Source organism: Pristiophorus japonicus, chromosome 6 (genome assembly GCF_044704955.1).
Source record: "Pristiophorus japonicus isolate sPriJap1 chromosome 6, sPriJap1.hap1, whole genome shotgun sequence".
NCBI classification, from domain to species: Eukaryota; Metazoa; Chordata; class Chondrichthyes; family Pristiophoridae; genus Pristiophorus; species Pristiophorus japonicus.
The window spans coordinates 101,674,633-101,690,223 of record NC_091982.1 but is presented as its reverse complement, the minus strand read 5'-3'; the positions used below and the strand labels follow the sequence as shown (position 1 = coordinate 101,690,223).

The following is a 15,591-nucleotide window of genomic DNA, read 5'->3' as shown; positions in this document are numbered from 1 at the left end:
GTTCTCTGAAAGCAGTAGCGTTAGTGCAGTGTGTTCTCTGAAATCAGTAGCGTTAGCACTGCGTGTTCTCTGAAAGCAGTAGCGTTAGTGCAGTGTGTTCTCTGAAATCAGTAGCATTAGCACTGTGTTTTCTCTGAAATCAGTAGTGTTAGTGCGGTGTGTTCTCTGAAATCAGTAGCGTTAGTGCAGTGTGTTCTCTGAAATCAGTAGCGTTAGCACTGTGTGTTCTCTGAAATCAGTAGCATTAGCACTGTGTATTCTCTGAAATCAGTAGTGTTAGTGCGGTGTGTTCTCTGAAATCAGTAGCGTTAGTGCAGTGTGTTCTCTGAAATCAGTAGCGTTAGCACTGTGTGTTCTCTGAAATCAGTAGCGTTAGTGCAGTGTGTTCTCTGAAATCAGTAGCGTTAGCACTGTGTGTTCTCTGAAATCAGTAGCGTTAGCACTGCGTGTTCTCTGAAAGCAGTAGCGTTAGTGCAGTGTGTTCTCTGAAATCAGTAGCGTGAGCACTGCGTGTTCTCTGAAATCAGTAGCATTAGCACTGTGTTTTCTCTGAAATCAGTAGTGTTAGTGCGGTGTGTTCTCTGAAATCAGTAGTGTTAGTGCAGTGTGTTCTCTGAAATCAGTAGAGTTAGTGCAGTGTGTTCTCTGAAATCAGTAGTGTAAGTGCAGTGTGTTCTCTGAAATCAGTAGCGTTAGTGCAGTGTGTTCTCTGAAATCAGTAGCATTAGCACTGTGTGTTCTCTGAAATCAGTAGTGTTAGTGCGGTGTGTTCTCTGAAATCAGTAGCGTTAGTGCAGTGTGTTCTCTGAAATCAGTAGTGTTAGTGCAGTGAGTTCTCTGAAATCAGTAGTGTTAGTGCAGTGTGTTCTCTGAAATCAGTAGCGTTAGCACTGCGTGTTCTCTGAAAGCAGTAGCGTTCGTGCAGTGTGTTCTCTGAAATCAGTAGCGTTAGCACTGCGTGTTCTCTGAAAGCAGTAGCGTTAGTGCAGTGTGTTCTCTGAAATCAGTAGCGTTAGTGCAGTGTGTTCTCTGAAATCAGTAGTGTTAGTGCAGTGTGTTCTCTGAAATCAGTAGTGTTAGTGCAGTGTGTTCTCTGAAATCAGTAGCGTTAGTGCAGTGTATTCTCTGAAATCAGTAGCATTAGCACTGTGTGTTCTCTGAAATCAGTAGTGTTAGTGCGGTGTGTTCTCTGAAATCAGTAGCGTTAGTGCAGTGTGTTCTCTGAAATCAGTAGCGTTCGCACTGTGTGTTCTCTGAAATCAGGAGCATTAGCACTGTGTTTTCTCTGAAATCAGTAGTGTTAGTGCGGTGTGTTCTCTGAAATCAGTAGCGTTAGTGCAGTGTGTTCTCTGAAATCAGTAGCGTTAGCACTGTGTGTTCTCTGAAATCAGTAGCATTAGCACTGTGTATTCTCTGAAATCAGTAGTGTTAGTGCGGTGTGTTCTCTGAAATCAGTAGCGTTAGTGCAGTGTGTTCTCTGAAATCAGTAGCGTTAGCACTGTGTGTTCTCTGAAATCAGTAGCGTTAGTGCAGTGTGTTCTCTGAAATCAGTAGCGTTAGCACTGTGTGTTCTCTGAAATCAGTAGCGTTAGCACTGCGTGTTCTCTGAAAGCAGTAGCGTTAGTGCAGTGTGTTCTCTGAAATCAGTAGCGTTAGCACTGCGTGTTCTCTGAAATCAGTAGCATTAGCACTGTGTTTTCTCTGAAATCAGTAGTGTTAGTGCGGTGTGTTCTCTGAAATCAGTAGTGTTAGTGCAGTGTGTTCTCTGAAATCAGTAGTGTTAGTGCAGTGTGTTCTCTGAAATCAGTAGTGTAAGTGCAGTGTGTTCTCTGAAATCAGTAGCGTTAGTGCAGTGTGTTCTCTGAAATCAGTAGCATTAGCACTGTGTGTTCTCTGAAATCAGTAGTGTTAGTGCGGTGTGTTCTCTGAAATCAGTAGCGTTAGTGCAGTGTGTTCTCTGAAATCAGTAGTGTTAGTGCAGTGTGTTCTCTGAAATCAGTAGTGTTAGTGCAGTGTGTTCTCTGAAATCAGTAGCGTTAGCACTACGTGTTCGCTGAAAGCAGTAGCGTTAGTGCAGTGTGTTCTCTGAAATCAGTAGCGTTAGCACTGCGTGTTCTCTGAAAGCAGTAGCGTTAGTGCAGTGTGTTCTCTGAAATCAGTAGCGTTAGTGCAGTGTGTTCTCTGAAATCAGTAGCGTTAGTGCAGTGTGTTCTCTGAAATCAGTAGTGTTAGTGCGGTGTGTTCTCTGAAATCAGTAGCGTTAGTGCAGTGTGTTCTCTGAAATCAGTAGCATTAGCACTGTGTGTTCTCTGAAATCAGTAGTGTTACTGCGGTGTGTTCTCTGAAATCAGTAGCGTTAGTGCAGTGTGTTCTCTGAAATCAGTAGCGAAAGCACTGTGTGTTCTCTGAAATCAGTAGCGTTAGTGCAGTGTGTTCTCTGAAATCAGTAGCGTTAGCACTGAGTGTTCTCTGAAATCAGTAGCGTTAGCACTGTGTGTTCTCTGAAATCAGTAGCGTTAGCACTGCATGTTCTCTGAAAGCAGTAGCGTTAGTGCAGTGTGTTCTCTGAAATCAGTAGCGTTAGTGCAGTGTGTTCTCTGAAATCAGTAGCGTTAGTGCAGTGTGTGCTCTGAAATCAGTAGTGTTAGTGCAGTGTGTTGTCTGAAATCAGTAGCGTTAGGACTGCGTGTTCTCTGAAAGCAGTAGCGTTAGTGCGGTGTGTTCTCTGAAATCAGTAGCGTTAGCACTGCGTGTTCTCTGAAAGCAGTAGCGTTAGTGCAGTGTGTTCTCTGAAATCAGTAGCGTTAGCACTGCGTGTTCTCTGAAATCAGTAGCGTTAGCACTGTGTGTTCTCTGAAAGCAGTAGCGTTAGTGCAGTGTGTTCTCTGAAATCAGTCGCGTTATTGCAGTGTGTTCTCTGAAATCAGTAGCATTAGCACTGTGTGTTCTCTGAAATCAGTAGTGTTAGTGCGGTGTGTTCTCTGAAATCAGTAGCGTTAGTGCAGTGTGTTCTCTGAAATCAGTAGTGTTAGTGCAGTGTGTTCTCTGAAATCAGTAGTGTTAGTGCAGTGTGTTCTCTGAAATCAGTAGCGTTAGTGCAGTGTATTCTCTGAAATCAGTAGCATTAGCACTGTGTGTTCTCTGAAATCAGTAGTGTTAGTGCGGTGTGTTCTCTGAAATCAGTAGCGTTAGTGCAGTGTGTTCTCTGTAATCAGTAGCGTTAGCACTGTGTGTTCTCTGAAATCAGTAGCATTAGCACTGTGTTTTCTCTGAAATCAGTAGTGTTAGTGCGGTGTGTTCTCTGAAATCAGTAGCGTTAGTGCAGTGTGTTCTCTGAAATCAGTAGCGTCAGCACTGTGTGTTCTCTGAAATCAGTAGCATTAGCACTGTGTATTCTCTGAAATCAGTAGTGTTAGTGCGGTGTGTTCTCTGAAATCAGTAGCGTTAGTGCAGTGTGTTCTCTGAAATCAGTAGCGTTAGCACTGTGTGTTCTCTGAAATCAGTAGCGTTAGTGCAGTGTGTTCTCTGAAATCAGTAGCGTTAGCACTGTGTGTTCTCTGAAATCAGTAGTGTTAGTGCGGTGTGTTCTCTGAAATCAGTAGTGTTAGTGCAGTGTGTTCTCTGAAATCAGTAGTGTTAGTGCAGTGTGTTCTCTGAAATCAGTAGTGTAAGTGCAGTGTGTTCTCTGAAATCAGTAGCGTTAGTGCAGTGTGTTCTCTGAAATCAGTAGCATTAGCACTGTGTGTTCTCTGAAATCAGTAGTGTTAGTGCGGTGTGTTCTCTGAAATCAGTAGCGTTAGTGCAGTGTGTTCTCTGAAATCAGTAGTGTTAGTGCAGTGTGTTCTCTGAAATCAGTAGTGTTAGTGCAGTGTGTTCTCTGAAATCAGTAGTGTAAGTGCAGTGTGTTCTCTGAAATCAGTAGCGTTAGTGCAGTGTGTTCTCTGAAATCAGTAGCATTAGCACTGTGTGTTCTCTGAAATCAGTAGTGTTAGTGCGGTGTGTTCTCTGAAATCAGTAGCGTTAATGCAGTGTGTTCTCTGAAATCAGTAGTGTTAGTGCAGTGTGTTCTCTGAAATCAGTAGTGTTAGTGCAGTGTGTTCTCTGAAATCAGTAGCGTTAGCACTGCGTGTTCTCTGAAAGCAGTAGCGTTAGTGCAGTGTGTTCTCTGAAATCAGTAGCGTTAGCACTGCGTGTTCTCTGAAAGCAGTAGCGTTAGTGCAGTGTGTTCTCTGAAATCAGTAGCGTTAGTGCAGTGTGTTCTCTGAAATCAGTAGTGTTAGTGCAGTGTGTTCTCTGAAATCAGTAGTGTTAGTGCAGTGTGTTCTCTGAAATCAGTAGCGTTAGTGCAGTGTATTCTCTGAAATCAGTAGCATTAGCACTGTGTGTTCTCTGAAATCAGTAGTGTTAGTGCGGTGTGTTCTCTGAAATCAGTAGCGTTAGTGCAGTGTGTTCTCTGAAATCAGTAGCGTTAGCACTGTGTGTTCTCTGAAATCAGTAGCATTAGCACTGTGTTTTCTCTGAAATCAGTAGTGTTAGTGCGGTGTGTTCTCTGAAATCAGTAGCGTTAGTGCAGTGTGTTCTCTGAAATCAGTAGCGTTAGCACTGCGTGTTCTCTGAAAGCAGTAGCGTTAGTGCAGTGTGTTCTCTGAAATCAGTAGCGTTAGTGCAGTGTGTTCTCTGAAATCAGTAGTGTTAGTGCAGTGTGTTCTCTGAAATCAGTAGTGTTAGTGCAGTGTGTTCTCTGAAATCAGTAGCGTTAGTGCAGTGTATTCTCTGAAATCAGTAGCATTAGCACTGTGTGTTCTCTGAAATCAGTAGTGTGAGTGCGGTGTGTTCTCTGAAATCAGTAGCGTTAGTGCAGTGTGTTCTCTGAAATCAGTAGCGTTCGCACTGTGTGTTCTCTGAAATCAGTAGCATTAGCACTGTGTTTTCTCTGAAATCAGTAGTGTTAGTGCGGTGTGTTCTCTGAAATCAGTAGCGTTAGTGCAGTGTGTTCTCTGAAATCAGTAGCGTTAGCACTGTGTGTTCTCTGAAATCAGTAGCATTAGCACTGTGTATTCTCTGAAATCAGTAGTGTTAGTGCGGTGTGTTCTCTGAAATCAGTAGCGTTAGTGCAGTGTGTTCTCTGAAATCAGTAGCGTTAGCACTGTGTGTTCTCTGAAATCAGTAGCGTTAGTGCAGTGTGTTCTCTGAAATCAGTAGCGTCAGCACTGTGTGTTCTCTGAAATCAGTAGCGTTAGCACTGCGTGTTCTCTGAAAGCAGTAGCGTTAGTGCAGTGTGTTCTCTGAAATCAGTAGCGTTAGCACTGCGTGTTCTCTGAAATCAGTAGCATTAGCACTGTGTTTTCTCTGAAATCAGTAGTGTTAGTGCGGTGTGTTCTCTGAAATCAGTAGTGTTAGTGCAGTGTGTTCTCTGAAATCAGTAGTGTTAGTGCAGTGTGTTCTCTGAAATCAGTAGTGTAAGTGCAGTGTGTTCTCTGAAATCAGTAGCGTTAGTGCAGTGTGTTCTCTGAAATCAGTAGCATTAGCACTGTGTGTTCTCTGAAATCAGTATTGTTAGTGCGGTGTGTTCTCTGAAATCAGTAGCGTTAGTGCAGTGTGTTCTCTGAAATCAGTAGTGTTAGTGCAGTGTGTTCTCTGAAATCAGTAGTGTTAGTGCAGTGTGTTCTCTGAAATCAGTAGCGTTAGCACTACGTGTTCTCTGAAAGCAGTAGCGTTAGTGCAGTGTGTTCTCTGAAATCAGTAGCGTTAGCACTGCGTGTTCTCTGAAAGCAGTAGCGTTAGTGCAGTGTGTTCTCTGAAATCAGTAGCGTTAGTGCAGTGTGTTCTCTGAAATCAGTAGCGTTAGTGCAGTGTGTTCTCTGAAATCAGTAGTGTTAGTGCAGTGTGTTCTCTGAAATCAGTAGTGTAAGTGCAGTGTGTTCTCTGAAATCAGTAGCGTTAGTGCAGTGTGTTCTCTGAAATCAGTAGTGTTAGTGCGGTGTGTTCTCTGAAATCAGTAGCGTTAGTGCAGTGTGTTCTCTGAAATCAGTAGCATTAGCACTGTGTGTTCTCTGAAATCAGTAGTGTTAGTGCGGTGTGTTCTCTGAAATCAGTAGCGTTAGTGCAGTGTGTTCTCTGAAATCAGTAGCGAAAGCACTGTGTGTTCTCTGAAATCAGTAGCGTTAGTGCAGTGTGTTCTCTGAAATCAGTAGCGTTAGCACTGAGTGTTCTCTGAAATCAGTAGCGTTAGCACTGTGTGTTCTCTGAAATCAGTAGCGTTAGCACTGCATGTTCTCTGAAAGCAGTAGCGTTAGTGCAGTGTGTTCTCTGAAATCAGTAGCGTTAGTGCAGTGTGTTCTCTGAAATCAGTAGCGTTAGTGCAGTGTGTGCTCTGAAATCAGTAGTGTTAGTGCAGTGTGTTGTCTGAAATCAGTAGCGTTAGGACTGCGTGTTCTCTGAAAGCAGTAGCGTTAGTGCGGTGTGTTCTCTGAAATCAGTAGCGTTAGCACTGCGTGTTCTCTGAAAGCAGTAGCGTTAGTGCAGTGTGTTCTCTGAAATCAGTAGCGTTAGCACTGCGTGTTCTCTGAAATCAGTAGCGTTAGAACTGTGTGTTCTCTGAAAGCAGTAGTGTTAGTGCAGTGTTTTCTCTGAAATCAGTAGCGTTAGTGCAGTGTATTCTCTGAAATCAGTAGCATTAGCACTGTGTGTTCTCTGAAATCAGTAGTGTTAGTGCGGTGTGTTCTCTGAAATCAGTAGCGTTAGTGCAGTGTGTTCTCTGAAATCAGTAGCGTTAGCACTGTGTGTTCTCTGAAATCAGTAGCGTTAGCACTGCGTGTTCTCTGAAAGCAGTAGCGTTAGTGCAGTGTGTTCTCTGAAATCAGTAGCGTGAGCACTGCGTGTTCTCTGAAATCAGTAGCATTAGCACTGTGTTTTCTCTGAAATCAGTAGTGTTAGTGCGGTGTGTTCTCTGAAATCAGTAGTGTTAGTGCAGTGTGTTCTCTGAAATCAGTAGTGTTAGTGCAGTGTGTTCTCTGAAATCAGTAGTGTTAGTGCAGTGTGTTCTCTGAAATCAGTAGCGTTAGCACTGCGTGTTCTCTGAAAGCAGTAGCGTTAGTGCAGTGTGTTCTCTGAAATCAGTAGCGTTAGCACTGCGTGTTCTCTGAAAGCAGTAGCGTTAGTGCAGTGTGTTCTCTGAAATCAGTAGCGTTAGCACTGTGTGTTCTCTGAAATCAGTAGCATTAGCACTGTGTTTTCTCTGAAATCAGTAGTGTTAGTGCGGTGTGTTCTCTGAAATCAGTAGCGTTAGTGCAGTGTGTTCTCTGAAATCAGTAGCGTTAGCACTGTGTGTTCTCTGAAATCAGTAGCATTAGCACTGTGTATTCTCTGAAATCAGTAGTGTTAGTGCGGTGTGTTCTCTGAAATCAGTAGCGTTAGTGCAGTGTGTTCTCTGAAATCAGTAGCGTTAGCACTGTGTGTTCTCTGAAATCAGTAGCGTTAGTGCAGTGTGTTCTCTGAAATCAGTAGCGTTAGCACTGTGTGTTCTCTGAAATCAGTAGCGTTAGCACTGCGTGTTCTCTGAAAGCAGTAGCGTTAGTGCAGTGTGTTCTCTGAAATCAGTAGCGTTAGCACTGCGTGTTCTCTGAAATCAGTAGCATTAGCACTGTGTTTTCTCTGAAATCAGTAGTGTTAGTGCGGTGTGTTCTCTGAAATCAGTAGTGTTAGTGCAGTGTGTTCTCTGAAATCAGTAGTGTTAGTGCAGTGTGTTCTCTGAAATCAGTAGTGTAAGTGCAGTGTGTTCTCTGAAATCAGTAGCGTTAGTGCAGTGTGTTCTCTGAAATCAGTAGCATTAGCACTGTGTGTTCTCTGAAATCAGTAGTGTTAGTGCGGTGTGTTCTCTGAAATCAGTAGCGTTAGTGCAGTGTGTTCTCTGAAATCAGTACTGTTAGTGCAGTGTGTTCTCTGAAATCAGTAGTGTTAGTGCAGTGTGTTCTCTGAAATCAGTAGCGTTAGCACTACGTGTTCTCTGAAAGCAGTAGCGTTAGTGCAGTGTGTTCTCTGAAATCAGTAGCGTTAGCACTGCGTGTTCTCTGAAAGCAGTAGCGTTAGTGCAGTGTGTTCTCTGAAATCAGTAGCGTTAGTGCAGTGTGTTCTCTGAAATCAGTAGCGTTAGTGCAGTGTGTTCTCTGAAATCAGTAGTGTTCGTGCAGTGTGTTCTCTGAAATCAGTAGTGTAAGTGCAGTGTGTTCTCTGAAATCAGTAGCGTTAGTGCAGTGTGTTCTCTGAAATCAGTAGTGTTAGTGCGGTGTGTTCTCTGAAATCAGTAGCGTTAGTGCAGTGTGTTCTCTGAAATCAGTAGCATTAGCACTGTGTGTTCTCTGAAATCAGTAGTGTTAGTGCGGTGTGTTCTCTGAAATCAGTAGCGTTAGTGCAGTGTGTTCTCTGAAATCAGTAGCGAAAGCACTGTGTGTTCTCTGAAATCAGTAGCGTTAGTGCAGTGTGTTCTCTGAAATCAGTAGCGTTAGCACTGAGTGTTCTCTGAAATCAGTAGCGTTAGCACTGTGTGTTCTCTGAAATCAGTAGCGTTAGCACTGCATGTTCTCTGAAAGCAGTAGCGTTAGTGCAGTGTGTTCTCTGAAATCAGTAGCTTTAGTGCAGTGTGTTCTCTGAAATCAGTAGCGTTAGTGCAGTGTGTGCTCTGAAATCAGTAGTGTTAGTGCAGTGTGTTCTCTGAAATCAGTAGCGTTAGCACTGCGTGTTCTCTGAAAGCAGTAGCGTTAGTGCGGTGTGTTCTCTGAAATCAGTAGCGTTAGCACTGCGTGTTCTCTGAAAGCAGTAGCGTTAGTGCAGTGTGTTCTCTGAAATCAGTAGCGTTAGCACTGCGTGTTCTCTGAAATCAGTAGCGTTAGCACTGCGTGTTCTCTGAAAGCAGTAGCGTTAGTGCAGTGTGTTCTCTGAAATCAGTAGCGTTAGCACTGCGTGTTCTCTGAAATCAGTAGTGTTAGTGCGGTGTGTTCTCTGAAATCAGTAGCGTTAGTGCAGTGTGTTCTCTGAAATCAGTAGTGTTAGTGCAGTGTGTTCTCTGAAATCAGTAGTGTTAGTGCAGTGTGTTCTCTGAAATCAGTAGCGTTAGCACTGCGTGTTCTCTGAAAGCAGTAGCGTTAGTGCAGTGTGTTCTCTGAAATCAGTAGCGTTAGCACTGCGTGTTCTCTGAAAGCAGTAGCGTTAGTGCAGTGTGTTCTCTGAAATCAGTAGCGTTAGCACTGTGTGTTCTCTGAAATCAGTAGCATTAGCACTGTGTTTTCTCTGAAATCAGTAGTGTTAGTGCGGTGTGTTCTCTGAAATCAGTAGCGTTAGTGCAGTGTGTTCTCTGAAATCAGTAGCGTTAGCACTGTGTGTTCTCTGAAATCAGTAGCATTAGCACTGTGTATTCTCTGAAATCAGTAGTGTTAGTGCGGTGTGTTCTCTGAAATCAGTAGCGTTAGTGCAGTGTGTTCTCTGAAATCAGTAGCGTTAGCACTGTGTGTTCTCTGAAATCAGTAGCGTTAGTGCAGTGTGTTCTCTGAAATCAGTAGCGTTAGCACTGTGTGTTCTCTGAAATCAGTAGCGTTAGCACTGCGTGTTCTCTGAAAGCAGTAGCGTTAGTGCAGTGTGTTCTCTGAAATCAGTAGCGTGAGCACTGCGTGTTCTCTGAAATCAGTAGCATTAGCACTGTGTTTTCTCTGAAATCAGTAGTGTTAGTGCGGTGTGTTCTCTGAAATCAGTAGTGTTAGTGCAGTGTGTTCTCTGAAATCAGTAGTGTTAGTGCAGTTTGTTCTCTGAAATCAGTAGTGTAAGTGCAGTGTGTTCTCTGAAACCAGTAGCGTTAGTGCAGTGTGTTCTCTGAAATCAGTAGCATTAGCACTGTGTGTTCTCTGAAATCAGTAGTGTTAGTGCGGTGTGTTCTCTGAAATCAGTAGCGTTAGTGCAGTGTGTTCTCTGAAATCAGTAGTGTTAGTGCAGCGTGTTCTCTGAAATCAGTAGTGTTAGTGCAGTGTGTTCTCTGAAATCAGTAGCGTTAGCACTGCGTGTTCTCTGAAAGCAGTAGCGTTAGTGCAGTGTGTTCTCTGAAATCAGTAGCGTTAGCACTGCGTGTTCTCTGAAAGCAGTAGCGTTAGTGCAGTGTGTTCTCTGAAATCAGTAGCGTTAGTGCAGTGTGTTCTCTGAAATCAGTAGTGTTAGTGCAGTGTGTTCTCTGAAATCAGTAGTGTTAGTGCAGTGTGTTCTCTGAAATCAGTAGCGTTAGTGCAGTGTATTCTCTGAAATCAGTAGCATTAGCACTGTGTGTTCTCTGAAATCAGTAGTGTTAGTGCGGTGTGTTCTCTGAAATCAGTAGCGTTAGTGCAGTGTGTTCTCTGAAATCAGTAGCGTTCGCACTGTGTGTTCTCTGAAATCAGTAGCATTAGCACTGTGTTTTCTCTGAAATCAGTAGTGATAGTGCGGTGTGTTCTCTGAAATCAGTAGCGTTAGTGCAGTGTGTTCTCTGAAATCAGTAGCGTTAGCACTGTGTGTTCTCTGAAATTAGTAGCATTAGCACTGTGTATTCTCTGAAATCAGTAGTGTTAGTGCGGTGTGTTCTCTGAAATCAGTAGCGTTAGTGCAGTGTGTTCTCTGAAATCAGTAGCATTAGCACTGTGTGTTCTCTGAAATCAGTAGCGTTAGTGCAGTGTGTTCTCTGAAATCAGTAGCGTTAGCACTGTGTGTTCTCTGAAATCAGTAGCGTTAGCACTGCGTGTTCTCTGAAAGCAGTAGCGTTAGTGCAGTGTGTTCTCTGAAATCAGTAGCGTGAGCACTGCGTGTTCTCTGAAATCAGTAGCATTAGCACTGTGTTTTCTCTGAAATCAGTAGTGTTAGTGCGGTGTGTTCTCTGAAATCAGTAGTGTTAGTGCAGTGTGTTCTCTGAAATCAGTAGTGTTAGTGCAGTGTGTTCTCTGAAATCAGTAGTGTAAGTGCAGTGTGTTCTCTGAAATCAGCAGTGTTAGTGCAGTGTGTTCTCTGAAATCAGTAGCGTTAGCACTGCGTGTTCTCTGAAAGCAGTAGCGTTAGTGCAGTGTGTTCTCTGAAATCAGTAGCGTTAGCACTGCGTGTTCTCTGAAAGCAGTAGCGTTAGTGCAGTGTGTTCTCTGAAATCAGTAGCGTTAGCACTGTGTGTTCTCTGAAATCAGTAGCATTAGCACTGTGTTTTCTCTGAAATCAGTAGTGTTAGTGCGGTGTGTTCTCTGAAATCAGTAGCGTTAGTGCAGTGTGTTCTCTGAAATCAGTAGCGTTAGCACTGTGTGTTCTCTGAAATCAGTAGCATTAGCACTGTGTATTCTCTGAAATCAGTAGTGTTAGTGCGGTGTGTTCTCTGAAATCAGTAGCGTTAGTGCAGTGTGTTCTCTGAAATCAGTAGCGTTAGCACTGTGTGTTCTCTGAAATCAGTAGCGTTAGTGCAGTGTGTTCTCTGAAATCAGTAGCGTTAGCACTGTGTGTTCTCTGAAATCAGTAGCGTTAGCACTGCGTGTTCTCTGAAAGCAGTAGCGTTAGTGCAGTGTGTTCTCTGAAATCAGTAGCGTGAGCACTGCGTGTTCTCTGAAATCAGTAGCATTAGCACTGTGTTTTCTCTGAAATCAGTAGTGTTAGTGCGGTGTGTTCTCTGAAATCAGTAGTGTTAGTGCAGTGTGTTCTCTGAAATCAGTAGTGTTAGTGCAGTGTGTTCTCTGAAATCAGTAGTGTAAGTGCAGTGTGTTCTCTGAAATCAGTAGCGTTAGTGCAGTGTGTTCTCTGAAATCAGTAGCATTAGCACTGTGTGTTCTCTGAAATCAGTAGTGTTAGTGCGGTGTGTTCTCTGAAATCAGTAGCGTTAGTGCAGTGTGTTCTCTGAAATCAGTAGTGTTAGTGCAGTGTGTTCTCTGAAATCAGTAGTGTTAGTGCAGTGTGTTCTCTGAAATCAGTAGCGTTAGCACTGTGTATTCTCTGAAATCAGTAGTGTTAGTGCGGTGTGTTCTCTGAAATCAGTAGCGTTAGTGCAGTGTGTTCTCTGAAATCAGTAGCGTTAGCACTGTGTGTTCTCTGAAATCAGTAGCGTTAGTGCAGTGTGTTCTCTGAAATCAGTAGCGTTAGCACTGTGTGTTCTCTGAAATCAGTAGCGTTAGCACTGCGTGTTCTCTGAAAGCAGTAGCGTTAGTGCAGTGTGTTCTCTGAAATCAGTAGCGTGAGCACTGCGTGTTCTCTGAAATCAGTAGCATTAGCACTGTGTTTTCTCTGAAATCAGTAGTGTTAGTGCGGTGTGTTCTCTGAAATCAGTAGTGTTAGTGCAGTGTGTTCTCTGAAATCAGTAGTGTTAGTGCAGTGTGTTCTCTGAAATCAGTAGTGTAAGTGCAGTGTGTTCTCTGAAATCAGTAGCGTTAGTGCAGTGTGTTCTCTGAAATCAGTAGCATTAGCACTGTGTGTTCTCTGAAATCAGTAGTGTTAGTGCGGTGTGTTCTCTGAAATCAGTAGCGTTAGTGCAGTGTGTTCTCTGAAATCAGTAGTGTTAGTGCAGTGTGTTCTCTGAAATCAGTAGTGTTAGTGCAGTGTGTTCTCTGAAATCAGTAGCGTTAGCACTGCGTGTTCTCTGAAAGCAGTAGCGTTAGTGCAGTGTGTTCTCTGAAATCAGTAGCGTTAGCACTGCGTGTTCTCTGAAAGCAGTAGCGTTAGTGCAGTGTGTTCTCTGAAATCAGTAGCGTTAGTGCAGTGTGTTCTCTGAAATCAGTAGTGTTAGTGCAGTGTGTTCTCTGAAATCAGTAGTGTTAGTGCAGTGTGTTCTCTGAAATCAGTAGCGTTAGTGCAGTGTATTCTCTGAAATCAGTAGCATTAGCACTGTGTGTTCTCTGAAATCAGTAGTGTGAGTGCGGTGTGTTCTCTGAAATCAGTAGCGTTAGTGCAGTGTGTTCTCTGAAATCAGTAGCGTTCGCACTGTGTGTTCTCTGAAATCAGTAGCATTAGCACTGTGTTTTCTCTGAAATCAGTAGTGTTAGTGCGGTGTGTTCTCTGAAATCAGTAGCGTTAGTGCAGTGTGTTCTCTGAAATCAGTAGCGTTAGCACTGTGTGTTCTCTGAAATCAGTAGCATTAGCACTGTGTATTCTCTGAAATCAGTAGTGTTAGTGCGGTGTGTTCTCTGAAATCAGTAGCGTTAGTGCAGTGTGTTCTCTGAAATCAGTAGCGTTAGCACTGTGTGTTCTCTGAAATCAGTAGCGTTAGTGCAGTGTGTTCTCTGAAATCAGTAGCGTCAGCACTGTGTGTTCTCTGAAATCAGTAGCGTTAGCACTGCGTGTTCTCTGAAAGCAGTAGCGTTAGTGCAGTGTGTTCTCTGAAATCAGTAGCGTTAGCACTGCGTGTTCTCTGAAATCAGTAGCATTAGCACTGTGTTTTCTCTGAAATCAGTAGTGTTAGTGCGGTGTGTTCTCTGAAATCAGTAGTGTTAGTGCAGTGTGTTCTCTGAAATCAGTAGTGTTAGTGCGGTGTGTTCTCTGAAATCAGTAGTGTTAGTGCAGTGTGTTCTCTGAAATCAGTAGTGTTAGTGCAGTGTGTTCTCTGAAATCAGTAGTGTAAGTGCAGTGTGTTCTCTGAAATCAGTAGCGTTAGTGCAGTGTGTTCTCTGAAATCAGTAGCATTAGCACTGTGTGTTCTCTGAAATCAGTAGTGTTAGTGCGGTGTGTTCTCTGAAATCAGTAGCGTTAGTGCAGTGTGTTCTCTGAAATCAGTAGTGTTAGTGCAGTGTGTTCTCTGAAATCAGTAGTGTTAGTGCAGTGTGTTCTCTGAAATCAGTAGCGTTAGCACTACGTGTTCTCTGAAAGCAGTAGCGTTAGTGCAGTGTGTTCTCTGAAATCAGTAGCGTTAGCACTGCGTGTTCTCTGAAAGCAGTAGCGTTAGTGCAGTGTGTTCTCTGAAATCAGTAGCGTTAGTGCAGTGTGTTCTCTGAAATCAGTAGCGTTAGTGCAGTGTGTTCTCTGAAATCAGTAGTGTTAGTGCAGTGTGTTCTCTGAAATCAGTAGTGTAAGTGCAGTGTGTTCTCTGAAATCAGTAGCGTTAGTGCAGTGTGTTCTCTGAAATCAGTAGTGTTAGTGCGGTGTGTTCTCTGAAATCAGTAGCGTTAGTGCAGTGTGTTCTCTGAAATCAGTAGCATTAGCACTGTGTGTTCTCTGAAATCAGTAGTGTTAGTGCGGTGTGTTCTCTGAAATCAGTAGCGTTAGTGCAGTGTGTTCTCTGAAATCAGTAGCGAAAGCACTGTGTGTTCTCTGAAATCAGTAGCGTTAGTGCAGTGTGTTCTCTGAAATCAGTAGCGTTAGCACTGAGTGTTCTCTGAAATCAGTAGCGTTAGCACTGTGTGTTCTCTGAAATCAGTAGCGTTAGCACTGCATGTTCTCTGAAAGCAGTAGCGTTAGTGCAGTGTGTTCTCTGAAATCAGTAGCGTTAGTGCAGTGTGTTCTCTGAAATCAGTAGCGTTAGTGCAGTGTGTGCTCTGAAATCAGTAGTGTTACTGCAGTGTGTTGTCTGAAATCAGTAGCGTTAGGACTGCGTGTTCTCTGAAAGCAGTAGCGTTAGTGCGGTGTGTTCTCTGAAATCAGTAGCGTTAGCACTGCGTGTTCTCTGAAAGCAGTAGCGTTAGTGCAGTGTGTTCTCTGAAATCAGTAGCGTTAGCACTGCGTGTTCTCTGAAATCAGTAGCGTTAGCACTGTGTGTTCTCTGAAAGCAGTAGCGTTAGTGCAGTGTGTTCTCTGAAATCAGTCGCGTTATTGCAGTGTGTTCTCTGAAATTAGTAGTGTTAGTGCAGTATGTTCTCTGAAATCAGTAGTGTAAGTGCAGTGTGTTCTCTGAAATCAGTAGCGTTAGTGCAGTGTGTTCTCTGAAATCAGTAGCATTAGCACTGTGTGTTCTCTGAAATCAGTAGTGTTAGTGCGGTGTGTTCTCTGAAATCAGTAGCGTTAGTGCAGTGTGTTCTCTGAAATCAGTAGTGTTAGTGCAGTGTGTTCTCTGAAATCAGTAGCGTTAGCACTGCGTGTTCTCTGAAAGCAGTAGCGTTAGTGCAGTGTGTTCTCTGAAATCAGTAGCATTAGCACTGCGTGTTCTCTGAAAGCAGTAGCGTTAGTGCAGTGTGTTCTCTGAAATCAGTAGCATTAGCACTGTGTTTTCTCTGAAATCAGTAGTGTTAGTGCGGTGTGTTCTCTGAAATCAGTAGCGTTAGTGCAGTGTGTTCTCTGAAATCAGTAGCGTTAGCACTGTGTGTTCTCTGAAATCAGTAGCATTAGCACTGTGTATTCTCTGAAATCAGTAGTGTTAGTGCGGTGTGTTCTCTGAAATCAGTAGCGTTAGTGCAGTGTGTTCTCTGAAATCAGTAGCGTTAGCACTGTGTGTTCTCTGAAATCAGTAGCGTTAGTGCAGTGTGTTCTCTGAAATCAGTAGCGTTAGCACTGTGTGTTCTCTGAAATCAGTAGCGTTAGCACTGCGTGTTCTCTGAAAGCAGTAGCGTTAGTGCAGTGTGTTCTCTGAAATCAGTAGCGTGAGCACTGCGTGTTCTCTGAAATCAGTAGCATTAGCACTGTGTTTTCTCT

The 15,591-nt window shown here is 43.4% G+C and overlaps 1 protein-coding gene across 1 annotated transcript in view; it reads left to right on the top strand.

Moving 5' to 3' along the window:
* The window catches only part of LOC139266148 (collagen alpha-1(III) chain-like), a 118,381-nt gene that overhangs the window by 80,487 nt on the left and 22,303 nt on the right, over window positions 1–15,591 (top strand).